Raw genomic sequence first — 19450 nt, forward strand, 5'->3', positions numbered from 1 at the left:
ATTGTACGTGAAGCGACAGCAATTGAGCAAGTATTTGTTGAATATTTCCGAGGCTTACTTGGCCGAAAAGTGAAGGCAGAGGAAGGGTTTGAGGATCAGTTTCTGCATTTGATACCAAAGCTCTCTGATAACGAGAGAGAGCAGCTGGAGATAGCGATTGAAGTGTCCGAAATAGAAAAAGCTATTGACGACCTAGCGGCTGGCAAAGCACCGGGACCTGATGGATTTGGTGCCGCATTGTACAAGACTTTTAAAGGTGTTATTGCTGTTGCCTTACATCGTGTCTTCACGGAGGCTATAAGATTAAAGGTTCTGCCCGGCTCATTTAAAAAGACGCACGTAATACTCATACCGAAAACTGACGACCCCAAAAAATTATTGTCCGTCAAGTCGTACCGACCAATCAGTTTAGCCAACACAGACTATAAAGTGTTTATGAAGGTTCTTGCAGGCAGGTTGCAGAGGATGATGAAAATACTACTTGGACCACACCAGACTTGTGGTATAAAAGGACGCACAATAAATACAAATGTTCATGTAGCGAGAAGCGTGCTGGAGAGTTGCGATGTGTTTGGTAGCAAGGTTGCAATGTTGCAATTAGATCTGGAAAAAGCCTTTGACCGTGTAAATCATGATATCCTTTTTTTGATACTAGAATATGTTAATGTAGGGTCTGTCATTTTGGAAGGGGTAAAAATGGCCTATAGAGAGTGCTTTACGAGTCTTGTAATTAATGGGCGACTTACTGAAAGCTTTCAAGTGACAAACGGTGTGCGGCAAGGTGATCCCATTTCGGCTTTATTATTTGCAATATATATGGAACCTTTCTGCATGAAGATTATTAGCAATGAAACAATAAAAGGGTATCAGCTAATGAACAGTGAAGTTAAAATGCTAACATATGCCGACGATATTGCCGTGTTTTGTAGCGATAAGGAAAGTGTCAGTGAAGTGATACGTCATGTGGCCTATTTTTGCAAGATGACAGGCAGTGCAGTAAACTGGGACAAATGCCTAGGCTTGTGGCATGGTTCTTGGGAGACCACCCCACAAAACTTTGCAAATATGAACTGGTCACTTGTACCGACGAAGTATCTCGGAGTACCCCTCCAGCATTACAAAAACACGGATGATTACTGGAAAGAGATATGTGAGAGCACTCGTGAGAAGACAAGAAACTGGGGTGGTAGGGAACTTTCTATGTTTTCTAGAGCGACTGCATGCAATTGGTTCATTGTTTGCAAAGTATGGTATGTTCTGCAGTTCCTATTTATGTCAAGAGCAAATGTGCAGAAATTGCATCGAGTCTTAGCTGTGTTTGTTTGGGGGTCGGTTTGGGAGCGTACGAGTCGAACAAACTTATTTCATTCACTAAGAAATGGTGGTTTAGGATTGGCTCACCTCTTCCTCAAGCAAATTGTGTCTAGATATATTTTTTTACGCGACCAATGTAACCCGTTTGTGAGAACATTTCTACAAATTGTACTTTCTAATAAGATTCCTGATTATGTGGTATCAAGTATGTCTGTGAAATGTAACCTACGTGGATATTTAAGAGAAGTTATAATGGCATATGAAATACTGAAAGTGAGATTTTCAATGGAATATTTATCTGTTGTAAAGAGAAAACGTCTTTACAGAGATTTACGTGACGTAATGCTGCCTCAGCCTATCTACAGATCAGTATACCAGGTTGGTGCTGAACGTGACGTATTGAAGAGAGTGAAAATGATGACCGTACGCGCAAGTGCAAAGACATTTTTTTTTCAGCTGCACAGCGGAACATTGCCCGTAAAACCATGGTTGCAAGAAAAGGGCTTCTTTGTTCCGTGGTCGATGGACTGCCTTATCTGTAAGAAACCCGAGACTGTCAACCACATTTTTCTTGATTGCTGGGATGCTGTTTTTCTGTGGGACATTCTGCAGCGTACTTTGAAAAAGGACTTGCCTATCACACCACACGGTATTAGATTCTTGGCTGTAGAAAATGAGGATGGTGTGCCTTATGATATGTTTATGTTGCTTGTGCTTCACAGCGTGTGGCGAACTAGAATGGCAGTAAGACACGTAGATAAAGATGCCCGATGTGCGCATGAATACTTCACGGAAAGTATTGTATACATAAGAGACGTGTTATCTTCCAGAGAAGAAAGACCTGAATGGGTGTCGTTGTTGAATGTGTTGGCTACAATGAAGCAGTTTTAAATGAAACCAGTCACAGCCAGGCTGGTGTTTTTTTAAACTTGTTTAAAAGTGATCGTAAATTGTATTTCTTTTGTGCGAAGCCGGCAATAAAGAAAAAAAAAAAAAAAAGCAGTCGTGGCCGAGTGGTTAAGGCGATGGTCTTGAAAACCATTGGGTTCTTCACGCGCAGGTTCGAACCCTGCTGACTGCGTTTCCTCGTTTTTTTCTATTCTCGACATAAACGACTATGTTCAGAGTGAAAGAGGAGTTGACGCCATTGCCGCATTCGTGGCCGAGTTGTTACGGCGATGGTCTTGAAAACCATTGGGTTCTTCCCGCGCAGGTTTGAATCCTGTCGACTGGGTTTCTCGTTCTGTTTTCCTATTCTCGACATAAACGGCTATGTTCAGAGTGAATTATCAGATGATGCCCTCGCCGCAGTCGGGGCGGAGTGGGTAAAGCGATGGTCTTGAAAACCATTGGGTATTTCCCGCTAAGGATCGAACCCTGCCGACTGCGTTTCCTCGTTTTGTTTTATCTTCTCGATATAAACGGCTATGTTCAGAGTGAAACAGCAGATGACACCGTCGCTGCAGTCGTGGCCGAGCGGTTAAGGTGATGATCTTGAAAACCATTGGGTTCTTCCCGCGCAGGTTGGAACCCTGCCGACTGCGTTTTCTCGTTTTGTATCTCTCTTCTCGGCATAAACGACTATGTTCAGTGTGAAATAGCAGATGATAACCTCGCCGCAGTCGGGGCGGAGTGGGTAAAGCGATGATCTTGAAAACCATTGGGTTCTTCCCGCTCAGGATCAAACCCTGCCGACAGCGTTTCCTCGTTTTTTTTAACTTCTTGACATAAAGGACTTTGTCCAGAATGAAATCGCAGGAGACGCCGTCGCTGTAGTGACCGAGTGGTTAAGGCGATGGTCTTGAAAACCGTTGGATTTTCCTGCGCAGGTTCAAACCCTGCCGACTGCGTTTCCTCGTTTTGTTTTCTCTTCTTGACATAAAACAGCTACGTTAAGAGTGAAATACGAGTTGACGCCGTCGCCGTTGTCTTGGCCGAGTGGTTTAGGCGATGGTCTTGAAAACCATTGGGTTCTTCCTGCGCAGGATCGAACCGTGCCCACTGCGTTTCCTCGTTTTGTTTTTCCTCTACTCGACATAGTCGACTATGTTAAAAGTGAAATAGGAGTTGACGCCATCGCCGCAGTCGTGGTCGAGTGGTTAAGGCGATGGTCTTGAAAACCACTGGGTTCTTGCCGCGCAGGTTTGAATCCTGTCGACTTGGTTTCTCGTTCTGTTTTTTTCTTCTCGACATAAACGGCTATGTTCAGAGTGAAATAGCAGATGATGCCCTCGCCGCAGTTGGGGCGGAGTGGGTAAAGCGATGGTCTTGAAAACCATTGGGTTTTTCCCGCTCAGGATCGAACCTTGCCGACTGCGTTTCCTCGTTTTTTTTTTTCATTTCTCGACATAATCGACTTTGTTCAGAGTGAAATCGCAGGAGACGCCGTCACTGTAGTTGTGACCGAGTGGTTAAGGCGATCGTCTCGACAACCGTTGGGTTTTTCCTGCGCAGGTTCGAACCCTGTCGACTGCGTTACATTGTTTTTTTCTCTTCTCGACTTAAATGGCTATTATAAGAGTGAAATAGGAGTTAACGCCGTCACCGTTGTCATGGCCGAGTGGTTAAGGCGATGGTCTTGAAAACCATTGGATTCTTCCCGCACAGGATCGAACCAAGCCGACTGCGTTTCCTCGTTTTGTTTTTATCTTCTCGACATAGTCGGCTATGTTAAAAGTGAAATAGGAGTTGACGCCCTCGCCGCGGTCATGGCCGAGTGGTTAAGGCGATGGTCTTGAAAACCACAGGGCTCTTACCGTGCAGGTTCAAACCCTGCCGACTGCGTTTCCTTGTTTTTTTCGCTTCTCGACATAAACGGCTATGTAAAAGAGTTAAATAGGAGTTGACGCCGTCGCCGCAGTCATGGCCGAGTGGTTAATACGATGGTCTTGAAAACCATTGGGTTCTTCCCGCGCAGGTTTGAACCCGGCCGACGGCGTTTTCTCGTTTTTTTTTCTCTTCTCGACATAAAACGGCTACGTTAAGAGTGAAATAGGAGTTGACACCGCCGCCGTCGTCGTGGCCGAGTGGTTAAGACGTTGGTCTTGAAAACCAATGGGATCTTTCCGCGCATGTTCGAGCCCTGTCGACTGCGTTTCCTCGTTTTTTTCTCTTCTCGACATAAACGACTATGTTCAGAGTGAAATACCAGATGAAGCCGCTGTCGCCATCGATGCGGAGTGGTTAAGGCGATGGTCTTGAAAACCTTTGGGTTCTTTCCGCTCAGGATCGAACTGTGCCGACGGCGTTTCCTCGTGTTTTTTTACTTCTCGACATAAACAACTTTGTTCAGAGTGAAATCGCAGGAGACGCCGTCGCCGCAGTCGTGACCGAGTGGTTAAAGCGATGGTCTTGAAAACCATTGGGTTCTTTCCATGCAGGTTCGAACCCTGCCGACTGTGTTTTCTCGTTTTTTTTTCTTCTCGACATAAAACAGCTACGTTAAGAGTGAAATGGGAGTTGTCGCCGTCGCCGTTGTCTTGACCAAGTGGTTAAGGCGATGGTCTTGAAAACCATTGGGTTCTTTCCGCGCAGGATCGAACCCTGCCCACTGCGTTTCCTCGTTTTGTTTTTCCTCTTCTCGACATAGTCGACTATGTTAAAAGTGATATAGGAGATGACGCCGTCGTCGCAGTCGTGCCCGAGTAGTTAAGGCGGTGGTCTTGAAAACCATTGGGTTCTTTCCGCTTAGGTTCGAACCCTGCCGACTGCGTTTCCTCGTTTTTTTCTCTTCTCGACATGAACGACTATGTTCAGAGTGATATAGCAGATGACAACGGCGCCGCAGTCGTTGCTGAGTGGTTTAGGTGATTGTCTTGAAAACCTTTGGGTTCTTCCCGCGCAGGATCGAACCCTGCCGACTGCGTTTCTTCGTTTCGTTTTTCTCATCTCGACATAGTCGACTATGTTAAGAGTGAAAAAGGAGTTGACGCCACCACCGCAGTCGTGGCCGAGTGGTTAAGGCGATAGTCTTGAAAACTATTGGGTTCATTGCACGCAGATTCGAACCCTGCCGACTGCGTTTCCTCATTTTTTTCTCTTCTCGACATAAACGACTATGTTCAGAGTGATATAGCAGATGACAACGGCGCCGCAGTCGTGGCTGAGTGGTTAATACGATGGTCTTGAAAACCATTGGGTTCTTCTCGCGCAGGTTCGAACCCTGCCGACGGCGTTTCTTCGTTTATTTTCTCTTCTCGACATAAAACGGCTACGTTAAAAGTGAAATAGGAGTTGACGCCGCCGCCGTTGTCGTGGCCGAGTGGTTAAGACGTTGGACTTGAAAACCATTGGGATCTTTCCGCGCATGTTCGAACCCTGTCGACTGCGTTTCCTCGTTTTTTTCTCTTCTCGACATAAACGACTATGTTCAGAGTGATATAGCAGATGACAACAGCGCCGCAGTCGTGGCTGAGTGGTTAAGGTGATTGTCTTGAAAACGTTTGGGTTCTTCCCGCGCAGGATCAAACCCCACCGACTGCTTTTCTTCGCTTCGTTTTTCTCTTCTCGACATAGTCGACTATGTTAAGAGTGAAAGAGGAGTTGACGCCATCGCCGCAGTCGTGGCGGAGTGGTTAAGGCGATGGTCTTGAAAACCATTGGGTTCTTCCCGCGCAGGTTTGAATCCTGTCGACTGGGTTTCTCGTTCTGTTTTTCTATTCTCAACATAAACGGCTATGTTCAGAGTGAATTAAGAGATGATGCCCTCGCCGCAGTCGGGGCGGAGTGGGTAGAGCGATGGTCTTTAAAACCATTGGGTTCTTCCCGCTAAGGATCGAACCCTGCCGACTGCGTTTCCTGGTTTTGTTTTATCTTCTCAATATAAACGGCTATGTTCAGAGTGAAATAGCAAATAACACCGTCGCTGCAGTCGTGGCCGAGTGGTTAAGGTGATGGTCTTGAGAACCATTGGGTTCTTCTCGCGCAGGTTCAAACGCTGCCGACTGCGTTTTCTCGTTTTGTATCTCTCTTTTCGGCATAAACGACTATGTTCAGAGCGAAATAGCAGATGATAACCTCGCCGCAGTCTGGGCGGAGTGAGTAAAGCGATGGTCTTGAAAACCATTGGGTTCTTCCCGCTCAGGATCGAACCCTGCCGACAGCGTTTCCTCGTTTTTTTAACTTCTTGACATAAACGACTTTGTTCAGAATGAAATCGCAGGAGACGCCGTCGCTTTAGTTGTGACCGAGTGGTTAAGGCGATGGTCTTTAAAACCGTTGGGTTTTTCCTGCGCAGGTTCAAACCCTGCTGACTGCGTTTTCTCGTTTTGTTTTCTCTTCTCGACATAAAACAGCTACGTTAAGAGTGAAATAGAAGTTGACGCCGTCGCCGTTGTCTTGGCCGAGTGGTTCAGGCGATGGTCTTGAAAACCATTGGGTTCTTCCTGCGCAGGATCGAACCGTGCCCACTGCGTTTCCTCGTTTTGTTTTTCCTCTTCTCGACATAGTCGACTATGTTAAAAGTGATATAGGAGATGACGCCGTCGTCGCAGTCGTGGCCGAGTGGTTAAGGCGGTGGTCATGAAAACCATTGGGTTCTTTCCGCGCAGGTTCGAACCCTGCCGACTGTGTTTCCTCGTTTTTTTCTTTTCTCGACATAAACGACTATGTTCAGAGTGATATAGCAGATGACAACGGCGCCGCAGTCGTGGCTGAGTGGTTAAGGTGATTGTCTTGAAAACCTTTGGGTTCTTCCCGCACAGGATCGAACCCTGCCGACTGCGTTTCTTCGTTTCGTTTTTCTCATCTCGACATAGTCGACTATGTTAAGAGTGAAAAAGGAGTTGACGCCATCACCGCAGTCGTGGCCGAGTGGTTAAGGTGATAGTCTTGAAAACCTCCGGGTTCTTCTCGCGCAGGTTCGAACCCGGCCGACGGCGTTTCTTCGTTTATTTTCTCTCCTCGACATAAAACGGCTACGTTAAAAGTGAAATAGGAGTTGATGCCGCCGCCGTTGTCGTGGCAGAGTGGTTAAGACGTTGGACTTAAAAACCATTGGGATCTTTCCGCACACGTTCGAACCCTGACGACTGCGTTTCCACGTTTTTTTTTCTCTTCTCGACATAAACGGCTATGTTCAGAGTGAAATAGCAGATGATGCCCTCGCCGCAGTTGGGGCGGAGTGGGTAAAGCGATGGTCTTGAAAACCATTGGGTTTTTCCCGCTCAGGATCGAACCTTGCCGACTGCGTTTCCTCGTTTTTTTTTCATTTCTCGACATAATCGACTTTGTTCAGAGTGAAATCGCAGGAGACGCCGTCACTGTAGTTGTGACCGAGTGGTTAAGGCGATCGTCTCGACAACCGTTGGGTTTTTCCTGCGCAGGTTCGAACCCTGTCGACTGCGTTACATTGTTTTTTTTCTCTTCTCGACTTAAATGGCTATTATAAGAGTGAAATAGGAGTTAACGCCGTCACCGTTGTCATGGCCGAGTGGTTAAGGCGATGGTCTTGAAAACCATTGGATTCTTCCCGCACAGGATCGAACCAAGCCGACTGCGTTTCCTCGTTTTGTTTTTATCTTCTCGACATAGTCGGCTATGTTAAAAGTGAAATAGGAGTTGACGCCCTCGCCGCGGTCATGGCCGAGTGGTTAAGGCGATGGTCTTGAAAACCACAGGGCTCTTACCGTGCAGGTTCAAACCCTGCCGACTGCGTTTCCTTGTTTTTTTCGCTTCTCGACATAAACGGCTATGTAAAAGAGTTAAATAGGAGTTGACGCCGTCGCCGCAGTCATGGCCGAGTGGTTAATACGATGGTCTTGAAAACCATTGGGTTCTTCCCGCGCAGGTTTGAACCCGGCCGACGGCGTTTTCTCGTTTTTTTTTCTCTTCTCGACATAAAACGGCTACGTTAAGAGTGAAATAGGAGTTGACACCGCCGCCGTCGTCGTGGCCGAGTGGTTAAGACGTTGGTCTTGAAAACCAATGGGATCTTTCCGCGCATGTTCGAGCCCTGTCGACTGCGTTTCCTCGTTTTTTTCTCTTCTCGACATAAACGACTATGTTCAGAGTGAAATACCAGATGAAGCCGCTGTCGCCATCGATGCGGAGTGGTTAAGGCGATGGTCTTGAAAACCTTTGGGTTCTTTCCGCTCAGGATCGAACTGTGCCGACGGCGTTTCCTCGTGTTTTTTTACTTCTCGACATAAACAACTTTGTTCAGAGTGAAATCGCAGGAGACGCCGTCGCCGCAGTCGTGACCGAGTGGTTAAAGCGATGGTCTTGAAAACCATTGGGTTCTTTCCATGCAGGTTCGAACCCTGCCGACTGTGTTTTCTCGTTTTTTTTCTTCTCGACATAAAACAGCTACGTTAAGAGTGAAATGGGAGTTGTCGCCGTCGCCGTTGTCTTGACCAAGTGGTTAAGGCGATGGTCTTGAAAACCATTGGGTTCTTTCCGCGCAGGATCGAACCCTGCCCACTGCGTTTCCTCGTTTTGTTTTTCCTCTTCTCGACATAGTCGACTATGTTAAAAGTGATATAGGAGATGACGCCGTCGTCGCAGTCGTGCCCGAGTAGTTAAGGCGGTGGTCTTGAAAACCATTGGGTTCTTTCCGCTTAGGTTCGAACCCTGCCGACTGCGTTTCCTCGTTTTTTTCTCTTCTCGACATGAACGACTATGTTCAGAGTGATATAGCAGATGACAACGGCGCCGCAGTCGTTGCTGAGTGGTTTAGGTGATTGTCTTGAAAACCTTTGGGTTCTTCCCGCGCAGGATCGAACCCTGCCGACTGCGTTTCTTCGTTTCGTTTTTCTCATCTCGACATAGTCGACTATGTTAAGAGTGAAAAAGGAGTTGACGCCACCACCGCAGTCGTGGCCGAGTGGTTAAGGCGATAGTCTTGAAAACTATTGGGTTCATTGCACGCAGATTCGAACCCTGCCGACTGCGTTTCCTCATTTTTTTCTCTTCTCGACATAAACGACTATGTTCAGAGTGATATAGCAGATGACAACGGCGCCGCAGTCGTGGCTGAGTGGTTAATACGATGGTCTTGAAAACCATTGGGTTCTTCTCGCGCAGGTTCGAACCCTGCCGACGGCGTTTCTTCGTTTATTTTCTCTTCTCGACATAAAACGGCTACGTTAAAAGTGAAATAGGAGTTGACGCCGCCGCCGTTGTCGTGGCCGAGTGGTTAAGACGTTGGACTTGAAAACCATTGGGATCTTTCCGCGCATGTTCGAACCCTGTCGACTGCGTTTCCTCGTTTTTTTCTCTTCTCGACATAAACGACTATGTTCAGAGTGATATAGCAGATGACAACAGCGCCGCAGTCGTGGCTGAGTGGTTAAGGTGATTGTCTTGAAAACGTTTGGGTTCTTCCCGCGCAGGATCAAACCCCACCGACTGCTTTTCTTCGCTTCGTTTTTCTCTTCTCGACATAGTCGACTATGTTAAGAGTGAAAGAGGAGTTGACGCCATCGCCGCAGTCGTGGCGGAGTGGTTAAGGCGATGGTCTTGAAAACCATTGGGTTCTTCCCGCGCAGGTTTGAATCCTGTCGACTGGGTTTCTCGTTCTGTTTTTCTATTCTCAACATAAACGGCTATGTTCAGAGTGAATTAAGAGATGATGCCCTCGCCGCAGTCGGGGCGGAGTGGGTAGAGCGATGGTCTTTAAAACCATTGGGTTCTTCCCGCTAAGGATCGAACCCTGCCGACTGCGTTTCCTGGTTTTGTTTTATCTTCTCAATATAAACGGCTATGTTCAGAGTGAAATAGCAGATAACACCGTCGCTGCAGTCGTGGCCGAGTGGTTAAGGTGATGGTCTTGAGAACCATTGGGTTCTTCTCGCGCAGGTTCGAACGCTGCCGACTGCGTTTTCTCGTTTTGTATCTCTCTTTTCGGCATAAACGACTATGTTCAGAGCGAAATAGCAGATGATAACCTCGCCGCAGTCTGGGCGGAGTGAGTAAAGCGATGGTCTTGAAAACCATTGGGTTCTTCCCGCTCAGGATCGAACCCTGCCGACAGCGTTTCCTCGTTTTTTTAACTTCTTGACATAAACGACTTTGTTCAGAATGAAATCGCAGGAGACGCCGTCGCTTTAGTTGTGACCGAGTGGTTAAGGCGATGGTCTTTAAAACCGTTGGGTTTTTCCTGCGCAGGTTCAAACCCTGCTGACTGCGTTTTCTCGTTTTGTTTTCTCTTCTCGACATAAAACAGCTACGTTAAGAGTGAAATAGAAGTTGACGCCGTCGCCGTTGTCTTGGCCGAGTGGTTCAGGCGATGGTCTTGAAAAGCATTGGGTTCTTCCTGCGCAGGATCGAACCGTGCCCACTGCGTTTCCTCGTTTTGTTTTTCCTCTTCTCGACATAGTCGACTATGTTAAAAGTGATATAGGAGATGACGCCGTCGTCGCAGTCGTGGCCGAGTGGTTAAGGCGGTGGTCATGAAAACCATTGGGTTCTTTCCGCGCAGGTTCGAACCCTGCCGACTGTGTTTCCTCGTTTTTTTCTTTTCTCGACATAAACGACTATGTTCAGAGTGATATAGCAGATGACAACGGCGCCGCAGTCGTGGCTGAGTGGTTAAGGTGATTGTCTTGAAAACCTTTGGGTTCTTCCCGCACAGGATCGAACCCTGCCGACTGCGTTTCTTCGTTTCGTTTTTCTCATCTCGACATAGTCGACTATGTTAAGAGTGAAAAAGGAGTTGACGCCATCACCGCAGTCGTGGCCGAGTGGTTAAGGTGATAGTCTTGAAAACCTCCGGGTTCTTCTCGCGCAGGTTCGAACCCTGCCGACGGCGTTTCTTCGTTTATTTTCTCTCCTCGACATAAAACGGCTACGTTAAAAGTGAAATAGGAGTTGATGCCGCCGCCGTTGTCGTGGCAGAGTGGTTAAGACGTTGGACTTAAAAACCATTGGGATCTTTCCGCACACGTTCGAACCCTGACGACTGCGTTTCCACGTTTTTTTTCTCTTCTCGACATAAACGACTATATTCAGAGTGATATAGCAGATGACAACGGCGCCGCAGTCGTGGCTGAGTGGTTAAGGTGATTGTCTTGAAAACCTTTCGGTTCTTCCCGCGCAGGATCGAACCCCGCCGACTGCGTTTCCTGGTTTCGTTTTTCTCATCTCGACAGAGTCGACAATGTTAAGAGTAAAATAGGAGTTGACGCCATCGCCGCAGTCGTGGCGGAGTGGTTAAGGCGATTATCTTGAAAACCATTGGGTTCTTCCCGCGCAGGTTTGAATCCAGTCGACTGGGTTTCTCGTTCTGTTTTCCTATTCTCGACATAAACGGCTATGTTCAGAGTGAATTATCAGATGATGCCCTCGCCGCAGTCGGGGCGGAGTGGGTAAAGCGATGGTCTTGAAAACCATTGGGTATTTCCCGCTAAGGATCGAACCCTGCCGACTGCGTTTCCTCGTTTTGTTTTATCTTCTCGATATAAACGGCTATGTTCAGAGTGAAATAGCAGATGACACCGTCGCTGCAGTCGTGGCCGAGCGGTTAAGGTGATGATCTTGAAAACCATTGGGTTCTTCCCGCGCAGGTTGGAACCCTGCCGACTGCGTTTTCTCGTTTTGTATCTCTCTTCTCGGCATAAACGACTATGTTCCGTGTGAAATAGCAGATGATAACCTCGCCGCAGTCGGGGCGGAGTGGGTAAAGCGATGGTCTTGAAAACCATTGGGTTCTTCCCGCTCAGGATCAAACCCTGCCGACAGCGTTTCCTCGTTTTTTTTAACTTCTTGACATAAACGACTTTGTTCAGAATGAAATCGCAGGAGACGCCGTCGCTGTAGTGACCGAGTGGTTAAGGCGATGGTCTTGAAAACCGTTGGATTTTCCTGCGCAGGTTCAAACCCTGCCGACTGCGTTTCCTCGTTTTGTTTTCTCTTCTTGACATAAAACAGCTACGTTAAGAGTGAAATACGAGTTGACGCCGTCGCCGTTGTCTTGGCCGAGTGGTTTAGGCGATGGTCTTGAAAACCATTGTGTTCTTCCTGCGCAGGATCGAACCGTGCCCACTGCGTTTCCTCGTTTTGTTTTTCCTCTACTCGACATAGTCGACTATGTTAAAAGTGAAATAGGAGTTGACGCCATCGCCGCAGTCGTGGTCGAGTGGTTAAGGCGATGGTCTTGAAAACCATTGGGTTCTTGCCGCGCAGGTTTGAATCCTGTCGACTTGGTTTCTCGTTCTGTTTTTTTCTTCTCGACATAAACGGCTATGTTCAGAGTGAAATAGCAGATGATGCCCTCGCCGCAGTTGGGGCGGAGTGGGTAAAGCGATGGTCTTGAAAACCATTGGGTTTTTCCCGCTCAGGATCGAACCTTGCCGACTGCGTTTCCTCGTTTTTTTTCATTTCTCGACATAATCGACTTTGTTCAGAGTGAAATCGCAGGAGACGCCGTCGCTGTAGTGACCGAGTGGTTAAGGCGATGGTCTTGAAAACCGTTGGATTTTCCTGCGCAGGTTCAAACCCTGCCGACTGCGTTTCCTCGTTTTGTTTTCTCTTCTTGACATAAAACAGCTACGTTAAGAGTGAAATAGGAGTTAACGCCGTCACCGTTGTCATGGCCGAGTGGTTAAGGCGATGGTCTTGAAAACCATTGGATTCTTCCCGCACAGGATCGAACCAAGCCGACTGCGTTTCCTCGTTTTGTTTTTATCTTCTCGACATAGTCGGCTATGTTAAAAGTGAAATAGGAGTTGACGCCCTCGCCGCAGTCATGGCCGAGTGGTTAAGGCGATGGTCTTGAAAACCACAGGGCTCTTACCGTGCAGGTTCAAACCCTGCCGACTGCGTTTCCTCGTTTTTTTCGCTTCTCGACATAAACGGCTATGTAAAACAGTTAAATAGGAGTTGACGCCGTCGCCGCAGTCATGGCCGAGTCGTTAATACGATGGTCTTGAAAACCATTGGGTTCTTCCCGCGCAGGTTCGAACCCGGCCGACGGCGTTTTCTCGTTTTTTTTTCTCTTCTCGACATAAAACGGCTACGTTAAGAGTGAAATAGGAGTTGACACCGCCGCCGTCGTCGTGGCCGAGTGGTTAAGACGTTGGTCTTGAAAACCAATGGGATCTTTCCGCGCATGTTCGAACCCTGTCGACTGCGTTTCCTCGTTTTTTTCCCTTCTCGACATAAACGACTATGTTCAGAGTGAAATACCAGATGAAGCCGCTGTCGCCATCGATGTGGAGTGGTTAAGGCGATGGTCTTGAAAACCTTTGGGTTCTTCCCGCTCAGGATCGAACTGTGCCGACGGCGTTTCCTCGTGTTTTTTTACTTCTCGACATAAACAACTTTGTTCAAAGTGAAATCGCAGGAGACGCCGTCGCCGCAGTCGTGACCGAGTGGTTAAAGCGATGGTCTTGAAAACCATTGTGTTCTTTCCACGCAGGTTCGAACTCTGCCGACTGTGTTTTCTCGTTTTTTTTCTTCTCGACATAAAACAGCTACGTTAAGAGTGAAATGGGAGTTGTCACCGTCGCCGTTGTCTTGACCAAGTGGTTAAGGCGATGGTCTTGAAAACCATTGGGTTCTTTCCGCGCAGGATCGAACCCTGCCCACTGCGTTTCCTCGTTTTGTTTTTCCTCTTCTCGACATAGTCGACTATGTTAAAAGTGATATAGGAGATGACGCCGTCGTCGCAGTCGTGCCCGAGTAGTTAAGGCGGTGGTCTTGAAAACCATTGGGTTTTTTCCGCTTAGGTTCGAACCCTGCCGACTGCGTTTCCTCGTTTTTTTCTCTTCTCGACTTGAACGACTATGTTCAGAGTGATATAGCAGATGACAATGGCGCCGCAGTCGTGGCTGAGTGGTTTAGGTGATTGTCTTGAAAACCTTTGGGTTCTTCCCGCGCAGGATCGAACCCTGCCGACTGCGTTTCTTCGTTTCGTTTTTCTCATCTCGACATAGTCGACTATGTTAAGAGTGAAAAAGGAGTTGACGCCATCACCACAGTCGTGGCCGAGTGGTTAAGGCGATAGTCTTGAAAACTATTGGGTTCATTGCACGCAGATTCGAACCCTGCCGACTGCGTTTCCTCATTTTTTTCTCTTCTCGACATAAACGACTATGTTCAGAGTGATATAGCAGATGACAACGGCGCCGCAGTCGTGGCTGAGTGGTTAAGGTGATTGTCTTGAAAACGTTTGGGTTCTTCCCGCGCAGGATCAAACCCCACCGACTGCTTTTCTTCGCTTCGTTTTTCTCTTCTCGACATAGTCGACTATGTTAAGAGTGAAAGAGGAGTTGACGCCATCGCCACAGTCGTGGCGGAGTGGTTAAGGCGATGGTGTTGAAAACCATTGGGTTCTTCCCGCGCAGGTTTGAATCCTGTCGACTGGGTTTCTCGTTCTGTTTTTCTATTCTCAACATAAACGGCTATGTTCAGAGTGAATTAAGAGATGATGCCCTCGCCGCAGTCGGGGCGGAGTGGGTAGAGCGATGGTCTTGAAAACCATTGGGTTCTTCACGCTAAGGATCGAACCCTGCCGACTGCGTTTCCTGGTTTTGTTTTATCTTCTCAATATAAACGGCTATGTTCAGAGTGAAATAGCAGATGACACCGTCGCTGCAGTCGTGGCCGATTGGTTAAGGTGATGGTCTTGAGAACCATTGGGTTCTTCCCGCGCAGGTTCGAACGCTGCCGACTGCGTTTTCTCGTTTTGTATCTCTCTTTTCGGCATAAACGACTATGTTCAGAGCGAAATAGCAGATGATAACCTCGCCGCAGTCTGGGCGGAGTGAGTAAAGCGATGGTCTTGAAAACCATTGGGTTCTTCCCGCTCAGGATCGAACCCTGCCGACAGCGTTTCCTCGTTTTTTTAACTTCTTGACATAAACGACTTTGTTCAGAATGAAATCGCAGGAGACGCCGTCGCTGTAGTTGTGACCGAGTGGTTAAGGCGATGGTCTTTAAAACCGTTGGGTTTTTCCTGCGCAGGTTCAAACCCTGCTGACTGCGTTTTCTCGTTTTGTTTTCTCTTCTCGACATAAAACAGCTACGTTAAGAGTGAAATAGAAGTTGACGCCGTCGCCGTTGTCTTGGCCGAGTGGTTCAGGCGATGGTCTTGAAAACCATTGGGTTCTTCCTGCGCAGGATCGAACCGTGCCCACTGCGTTTCCTCGTTTTGTTTTTCCTCTTCTCGACATAGTCGACTATGTTAAAAGTGATATAGGAGATGACGCCGTCGTCGCAGTCGTGGCCGAGTGGTTAAGGCGGTGGTCATGAAAACCATTGGGTTCTTTCCGCGCAGGTTCGAACCCTGCCGACTGTGTTTCCTCGTTTTTTTCTTTTCTCGACATAAACGACTATGTTCAGAGTGATATAGCAGATGACAACGGCGCCGCAGTCGTGGCTGAGTGGTTAAGGTGATTGTCTTGAACACCTTTGGGTTCTTCCCGCACAGGATCGAACCCTGCCGACTGCGTTTCTTCGTTTCGTTTTTCTCATCTCGACATAGTCGACTATGTTAAGAGTGAAAAAGGAGTTGACGCCATCACTGCAGTCGTGGCCGAGTGGTTAAGGTGATAGTCTTGAAAACCTTCGGGTTCTTCTCGCGCAGGTTCGAACCCTGCCGACGGCGTTTCTTCGTTTATTTTCTCTCCTCGACATAAAACGGCTACGTTAAAAGTGAAATAGGAGTTGATGCCGCCGCCGTTGTCGTGGCCGAGTGGTTAAGACGTTGGACTTGAAAACCATTGGGATCTTTCCGCACACGTTCGAACCCTGACGACTGCGTTTCCACGTTTTTTTTTCTCTTCTCGACATAAACGACTATATTCAGAGTGATATAGCAGATGACAACGGCGCCGCAGTCGTGGCTGAGTGGTTAAGGTGATTGTCTTGAAAACGTTTGGGTTCTTCCCGCGCAGGATCGAACCCCACCGACTGCGTTTCTTCGCTTCGTTTTTCTCTTCTCGACATAGTCGACTATGTTAAGAGTGAAAGAGGAGTTGACGCCATCGCCGCAGTCGTGGCGGAGTGGTTAAGGCGGTTATCTTGAAAACCATTGGGTTCTTCCCGCGCAGGTTTGAATCCTGTCGACTGGGTTTCTCGTTCTGTTTTTCTATTCTCAACATAAACGGCTATGTTCAGAGTGAATTAAATGATGATGCCCTCGCCGCAGTCGGGGCGGAGGGGGTAAAGCGATGGTCTTGAAAACCATTGGGTTCTTCCCGCTAAGGATCGAACCCTGCCGACTGCGTTTCCTGGTTTTGTTTTATCTTCTCAATATAAACGGCTAAGTTCAGAGTGAAATGGCAGATGATAACCTCGCTGCAGACGGGGCGGAGTGAGTAAAGCGATGGTCTTGAAAACCATTGGGTTCTTCCCGCTCAGGATCGAACCCTGCTGACAGCGATTCCTCGTTTTTTTAACTTCTTGACATAAACGACTTTGTTCAGAATGAAATCGCAGGAGACGCCGTCGCTGTAGTTGTGACCAAGTGGTTAAGGCGATGGTCTTTAAAACCGTTGGGTTTTTCCTGCGCAGGTTCAAACCCTGCCGACTGCGTTTCCTCGTTTTGTTTTCTCTTCTCGAATTAAAACAGCTACGTTAAGAGTGAAATAGGAGTTGACGCAGTCGCCGTTGTCTTGGCCAAGTGGTTCAGGCGATGGTCTTGAAAACCATTGGGTTCTTCCTGCGCAGGATCGAACCGTGCCCACTGCGTTTCCTCGTTTTTTTTTCCCTCTACTCGACATAGTCGACTATGTTAAAAGTGAAATAGGAGTTGACGCCATCGCCGCAGTCGTGGTAGAGTGGTTAAGGCGATGATCTTGAAAACCATTGGGTTCTTCCCGCGCAGGTTCGAACCCTGCTGACTGCGTTTCTTCGTTTCGTTTTTCTCTTCTCGACATAAATGGCTATGTTCAGAGTGAAATAGCAGATGATGCCCTCGCCGAAGTTGGGGCGGAGTGGGTAAAGCGATGGTCGTGAAAACCATTGAGTTATTCCCGCTCAGGATCAAACCCTGCCGACTGCGTTTCCTCGTTTTTTTTTTCATTTCTCGACATAATCGACTTTGTTCAGAGTTAAATCGCAGGAGACGCCGTCGCTGTAGTCGTCACCGAGTGGTTAAGGCCATCGTCTCGAAAACCGTTGGGTTTTTCCTGCGCAGGTTCGAACCCTGTCGACTGCGTTACATCGTTTTTTTTCTCTTCTCGACTTAAATGGCTATTATAAGAGTGAAATAGGAGTTAACGCCATCACCGTTGTCATGACCGAGCGGTTAATGCGATGGTCTTTAAAACCATTGGATTCTTCCCGCACACGATCGAACCATGCCGACTGCGTTTCCTCGTTTTGTGTTTATCTTCTCGACATAGTCGGCCATGTTAAAAGTGAAATAGGAGTTGACGCCGTCGCCGCAGTCGTGGCCGAGTGGTTAAGGCAATGGTCTTGAAAACCACAGGGCTCTTACTGTGTAAGTTCAAACCCTGCCGACGGCGTTTCCTCGTTTTTTTCTCTTCTTGACATAAACGGCTATGTTAAGAGTGAAATAGGAGTTGATGCCGTCGCCGCAGTCATGACCAAGTGGGTAATACGATGGTCTTGAAAACCATTGGGTTCTTCTCGCGCAGGATCGAACCCTGCCGACTGCGTTTCTTCGTTTCGTTTTTCTCATCTCGACATAGTCGACTATGTTAAGAGTGAAAAAGGAGTTGACGCCATCACCGCAGTCGTGGCCGAGTGGTGAAGGCGATAGTCTTGAAAACTATTGGGTTCATTGCACGCAGATTCGGCCCCTGCCGACTGCGTTTCCTCATTTTTTTCTCTTCTCGACATAAACGACTATGTTCAGAGTGATATAGCAGATGACAACGGCGCCGCAGTCGTGGCTGAGTGGTTAATACGATGGTCTTGAAAACCATTGGGTTCTTCTCGCGCAGGTTCGAACCCTGCCGACGGCGTTTCTTCGTTTATTTTCTCTTCTCGACATAAAACGGCTACGTTAAAAGTGAAATAGGAGTTGACGCCGCCGCCGTTGTCGTGGCCGAGTGGTTAAGAAGTTCGATTTGAAAACCATTGGGATCTTTCCGCGCATGTTCGAACCCATGCGACTGCGTTTCCTCGTTTTTTTTCTCTTCTCGACATAAACGACTATGTTCAGAGTGATATAGCAGATGACAACGCCGCCGCAGTCGTGGCTGAGTGGTTAAGGTGATTGTCTTGAAAACGTTTGGGTTCTTCCAGCGCAGGATCGAACCCCACCGACTGCGTTTCTTCGCTTCGTTTTTCTCTTCTCGACATAGTCGACTATGTTAAGAGTGAAAGAGGAGTTGACGCCATCGCCGCAGTCGTGGTAGAGTGGTTAAGGCGATGATCTTGAAAACCATTGGGTTCTTCCCGCGCAGGTTCGAACCCTGCTGACTGCGTTTCTTCGTTTCGTTTTTCTCTTCTCGACATAAATGGCTATGTTCAGAGTGAAATAGCGGATGATGCCCTCGCCGCAGTTGGGGCGGAGTGGGTAAAGCGATGGTCGTGAAAACCATTGAGTTATTCCCGCTCAGGATCAAACCCTGCCGACTGCGTTTCCTCGTTTTTTTTTTCATTTCTCGACATAATCGACTTTGTTCAGAGTTAAATCGCAGGAGACGCCGTCGCTGTAGTCGTCACCGAGTGGTTAAGGCCATCGTCTCGAAAACCGTTGGGTTTTTCCTGCGCAGGTTCGAACCCTGTCGACTGCGTTACATCGTTTTTTTTTTCTCTTCTCGACTTAAATGGCTATTATAAGAGTGAAATAGGAGTTAACGCCATCACCGTTGTCATGACCGAGCGGTTAATGCGATGGTCTTTAAAACCATTGGATTCTTCCCGCACACGATCGAACCATGCCGACTGCGTTTCCTCGTTTTGTGTTTATCTTCTCGACATAGTCGGCTATGTTAAAAGTGAAATAGGAGTTGACGCCGTCGCCGCAGTCGTGGCCGAGTGGTTAAGGCAATGGTCTTGAAAACCACAGGGCTCTTACTGTGTAAGTTCAAACCCTGCCGACGGCGTTTCCTCGTTTTTTTCTCTTCTTGACATAAACGGCTATGTTAAGAGTGAAATAGGAGTTGATGCCGTCGCCGCAGTCATGACCAAGTGGGTAATACGATGGTCTTGAAAACCATTGGGTTCTTCTCGCGCAGGATCGAACCCTGCCGACTGCGTTTCTTCAATTCGTTTTTCTCAT

The 19450-nt window shown here is 47.8% G+C and overlaps 20 non-coding genes across 20 annotated transcripts; all 20 read left to right on the forward strand.

Annotated features, from left to right (window-relative positions):
• Positions 1–2313: 2313 nt before the first annotated feature.
• Positions 2314–2395, forward strand: TRNAS-UGA (transfer RNA serine (anticodon UGA)). Its single transcript has one exon. It is a non-coding gene; the product is annotated as a tRNA-Ser (tRNA).
• Positions 2396–2776: 381 nt separating this feature from the next.
• TRNAS-UGA (transfer RNA serine (anticodon UGA)) lies at positions 2777–2858 on the forward strand. Its single transcript has one exon. It is a non-coding gene; the product is annotated as a tRNA-Ser (tRNA).
• Positions 2859–4016: 1158 nt separating this feature from the next.
• Positions 4017–4098, forward strand: TRNAS-UGA (transfer RNA serine (anticodon UGA)). Its single transcript has one exon. It is a non-coding gene; the product is annotated as a tRNA-Ser (tRNA).
• Positions 4099–5253: 1155 nt separating this feature from the next.
• Positions 5254–5335, forward strand: TRNAS-UGA (transfer RNA serine (anticodon UGA)). Its single transcript has one exon. It is a non-coding gene; the product is annotated as a tRNA-Ser (tRNA).
• Positions 5336–5870: 535 nt separating this feature from the next.
• On the forward strand, positions 5871–5952 carry TRNAS-UGA (transfer RNA serine (anticodon UGA)). Its single transcript has one exon. It is a non-coding gene; the product is annotated as a tRNA-Ser (tRNA).
• Positions 5953–6180: 228 nt separating this feature from the next.
• Positions 6181–6262, forward strand: TRNAS-UGA (transfer RNA serine (anticodon UGA)). Its single transcript has one exon. It is a non-coding gene; the product is annotated as a tRNA-Ser (tRNA).
• A 540-nt stretch (positions 6263–6802) lies between these two features.
• TRNAS-UGA (transfer RNA serine (anticodon UGA)) lies at positions 6803–6884 on the forward strand. The gene has a single exon. It is a non-coding gene; the product is annotated as a tRNA-Ser (tRNA).
• Positions 6885–7886: 1002 nt separating this feature from the next.
• On the forward strand, positions 7887–7968 carry TRNAS-UGA (transfer RNA serine (anticodon UGA)). Its single transcript has one exon. It is a non-coding gene; the product is annotated as a tRNA-Ser (tRNA).
• Positions 7969–9122: 1154 nt separating this feature from the next.
• On the forward strand, positions 9123–9204 carry TRNAS-UGA (transfer RNA serine (anticodon UGA)). The gene has a single exon. It is a non-coding gene; the product is annotated as a tRNA-Ser (tRNA).
• A 535-nt stretch (positions 9205–9739) lies between these two features.
• On the forward strand, positions 9740–9821 carry TRNAS-UGA (transfer RNA serine (anticodon UGA)). The gene has a single exon. It is a non-coding gene; the product is annotated as a tRNA-Ser (tRNA).
• A 228-nt stretch (positions 9822–10049) lies between these two features.
• On the forward strand, positions 10050–10131 carry TRNAS-UGA (transfer RNA serine (anticodon UGA)). Its single transcript has one exon. It is a non-coding gene; the product is annotated as a tRNA-Ser (tRNA).
• A 540-nt stretch (positions 10132–10671) lies between these two features.
• TRNAS-UGA (transfer RNA serine (anticodon UGA)) lies at positions 10672–10753 on the forward strand. Its single transcript has one exon. It is a non-coding gene; the product is annotated as a tRNA-Ser (tRNA).
• Positions 10754–11755: 1002 nt separating this feature from the next.
• TRNAS-UGA (transfer RNA serine (anticodon UGA)) lies at positions 11756–11837 on the forward strand. The gene has a single exon. It is a non-coding gene; the product is annotated as a tRNA-Ser (tRNA).
• Positions 11838–12374: 537 nt separating this feature from the next.
• On the forward strand, positions 12375–12458 carry TRNAS-UGA (transfer RNA serine (anticodon UGA)). The gene has a single exon. It is a non-coding gene; the product is annotated as a tRNA-Ser (tRNA).
• Positions 12459–12991: 533 nt separating this feature from the next.
• Positions 12992–13073, forward strand: TRNAS-UGA (transfer RNA serine (anticodon UGA)). The gene has a single exon. It is a non-coding gene; the product is annotated as a tRNA-Ser (tRNA).
• A 1154-nt stretch (positions 13074–14227) lies between these two features.
• Positions 14228–14309, forward strand: TRNAS-UGA (transfer RNA serine (anticodon UGA)). Its single transcript has one exon. It is a non-coding gene; the product is annotated as a tRNA-Ser (tRNA).
• Positions 14310–14846: 537 nt separating this feature from the next.
• TRNAS-UGA (transfer RNA serine (anticodon UGA)) lies at positions 14847–14928 on the forward strand. Its single transcript has one exon. It is a non-coding gene; the product is annotated as a tRNA-Ser (tRNA).
• Positions 14929–15468: 540 nt separating this feature from the next.
• Positions 15469–15550, forward strand: TRNAS-UGA (transfer RNA serine (anticodon UGA)). The gene has a single exon. It is a non-coding gene; the product is annotated as a tRNA-Ser (tRNA).
• A 1469-nt stretch (positions 15551–17019) lies between these two features.
• Positions 17020–17101, forward strand: TRNAS-UGA (transfer RNA serine (anticodon UGA)). Its single transcript has one exon. It is a non-coding gene; the product is annotated as a tRNA-Ser (tRNA).
• A 1467-nt stretch (positions 17102–18568) lies between these two features.
• TRNAS-UGA (transfer RNA serine (anticodon UGA)) lies at positions 18569–18650 on the forward strand. The gene has a single exon. It is a non-coding gene; the product is annotated as a tRNA-Ser (tRNA).
• The last annotated feature ends 800 nt before the right edge of the window (positions 18651–19450 follow it).

The sequence above is a fragment of the Rhipicephalus microplus genome, chromosome X, assembly GCF_043290135.1.
Source record: "Rhipicephalus microplus isolate Deutch F79 chromosome X, USDA_Rmic, whole genome shotgun sequence".
Lineage (NCBI taxonomy): Eukaryota > Metazoa > Arthropoda > Arachnida > Ixodida > Ixodidae > Rhipicephalus > Rhipicephalus microplus.